Source organism: Cervus canadensis, chromosome 7 (assembly GCF_019320065.1).
Source record: "Cervus canadensis isolate Bull #8, Minnesota chromosome 7, ASM1932006v1, whole genome shotgun sequence".
Taxonomy (NCBI): Eukaryota; Metazoa; Chordata; class Mammalia; order Artiodactyla; family Cervidae; genus Cervus; species Cervus canadensis.
In genome coordinates, this window is record NC_057392.1 from 14,304,110 (window position 1) to 14,306,733 (window position 2,624).

Genomic DNA, 2,624 nt, shown 5'->3' on the forward strand with positions numbered 1-2,624 from the left:
GTGCCCACTCTCACCACGACTATTCAACATAGTTTTGGAAGTTTTAGCCACAGCAATCAGAGACAAAAAAGAAATAAAAGTAACCCAGATTGGAAAAGAAGAAGTAAAACTCTCACTGTTTGCAGATGACATGATCCTCTACATAGAAAACCCTAAAGACTCCACCAGAAAATTACTAGAGCTAATTGATGAATATAGTAAAGTTTCATGATATAAAACTAACACACAGAAACCCCTTGCATTCTTATACACTAACAATGAAATATCAGAAAGAGAAATTAAGGAAACAATACCATTCATCATTGAAAGGAAAAGAATAAAATACTTAGGAATAAATCTACCTAAGGAAACAAAAGACCTATATATAGAAAACTATGAAATACTGATGAAAGAAATCAACGATGACACAAATAGATGGAGAAAAATACCATGTTCGTGGATCAGAAGAATCAATATAGTGAAAATGAGTACACTACCCAAAGTAATCTATAGATTCAATGCAGTCTCTATCAAGCTACCAACGGTATTCTTCACAGAACTAGAACAATTTCACAATTTGTATGGAAATATAAAAAACCTCGAATAGCCAAAGCAATCTTGAGAAAGAAGAATGGAACTGGAAGAATCAACCTGCCTGACTTCAGACTATACTACAAAGCTACAGGCTTCAAGACAGTATGGTACTGGCACAAAGACAGAAATATAGATCAATGGAACAAAATAGAAAGCCCAGAGATAAATCCACACATCTACGGACATCTTATCTTTGACAAGGGAGGCAAGAATATACAATGGAGAAAAGACAACCTCTTTAACAAGTGGTGCTGGGAAAATTGGTCAACCACTTGTAAAAGAATGAAACTAGAACACTTTCTAACACCATACAAAAAATAATCTCAAAATGGATTAAAAATCCAAATGTAAGACCAGAAACTATAAAACTCCTAAAGGAAAATGTAGGCAAAACACTCTCTTACACAAATCACAGCAGGATCCTCTATGACCCGCCTCCCAGAATATTGGAAATAAAAGCAAAAATAAACAAATGGGACCTAATGAAACTTAAAAGCTTTTGCACTAGAAAGGAAACTATAAGTAAGGTGAAAAGACAGCCTTCAGAATGGGAGAAAATAATAGCAATCAAAGCAACTGACAATGAATTAATCTCAAAAATATACAAGCAGCTCCTGCAGCTCAATTCCAGAAAAATAAATGACCCAATGAAAAAAAAATGGGCCAAAGAACTAAACAGACATTTCTCCAAAGAAAACATACAGACGGTTAACAAACATGAAAAGATGCTCAACATCACTCATTATCAGAGAAATGCAAATCAAAACCACAGTGAGGTACCATCTCACTCCAGTCAGAAGGGCTTCTATCAAAAAGTCTACAAACAATAAATGCTAGAGAGGGTGTGGAGATACAGGAACCCTCTTACACTGTTGGTGGGAATGCAAACTAGTACAGCCAATATGGAGAACAGTGTGGAGATTCCTTTAAAAACTGGAAACAGAACTGTCATATGACCCAGCAATCTCACTGCTGGGCATACACACTGAGGAAACCAGAATTGAAAGAGACACATGTATCCCAATGTTCATCACAGCACTGTTTACAATAGCCAAGACATGGAAGCAACCTAGATGTCCATTGGCAGACGAATGGATAAGAAAGCTGTGGTACATATACACAATGAAATATTACTCAGCCATTAAAAAGAATGCATTTGAATCATTTCTAATGAGGTGGATGAAACTGGAGCCTATTATACAGAGTGAAGTATGTCAGAAAGAAAAACACCAGCACAGTATATTAATGCATATGTATGGAATTTAGAAAGATGTTAAAGATGACCCTATATGTGAGACAGCAAAAGAGACACAGATGTAAAGAACAGACTTTTGGACTCTAGGAGAAGGTGAGGGTGGGATGATTTGAGAGAATAGCATTGAAACATGTATATTATCATATGTGGAATAGATCTCCAGTCCAGGTTCAATGCATGAGACAGGGTGCTCGGGGCTGGTGCACTGGGATGACCCTGAGGGATGGGATGCGGAGGGAGGTGGGAGGTGGGAGGGGGGATCAGGATGAAGAACACATGTACACCCATGGCTGATGCATGCCAATGTAAGGCAAAAACCACTACAATGAAAGTGAAAAGGAAAGTGAAGTAGCTCAGTCGTGTCCAACTCTTTGTGACCCCATGGGCTGTAGCCTACCAGGCTCCTCCGTCCATGGGATTCTCTGGGCAAGAATACTGGAGTGGGTTACCATTTCCTTCTCCAGGGGATCTTTCCCTACCCAGGGATTGAACCCGGGTCTCCCACATTGGAGGCAGACGCTTTAACCTCTGAGCCACCAGGGAAGCCCAACTGTAAAGTAATTAGCCTCCAATTAAAATAAATAAGTAAAAAGAAAAAGACAAATAGTATATGGTATAATTTATATATGGAATCTAAAAAAAAAAAAAAAATGATACAAATGAACTTACTTGCAAAATAGAAACAGGCACACTGACTTTGAAAACAAGCTTATGGTTATCAAAGGTGAAAGGCTGAGGGAAATAAGGAGCTTGGGACTAACATATACACACTACCACATGTAAAGTAGATAATCAA

General features: G+C 38.0%; 1 non-coding gene across 1 annotated transcript; it reads right to left on the bottom strand.

Moving 5' to 3' along the window:
* Nucleotides 1-2,299: 2,299 nt before the first annotated feature.
* On the bottom strand, nucleotides 2,300-2,371 carry TRNAW-CCA. The gene has a single exon. It is a non-coding gene; the product is annotated as a tRNA-Trp (tRNA).
* Nucleotides 2,372-2,624: the final 253 nt, after the last annotated feature.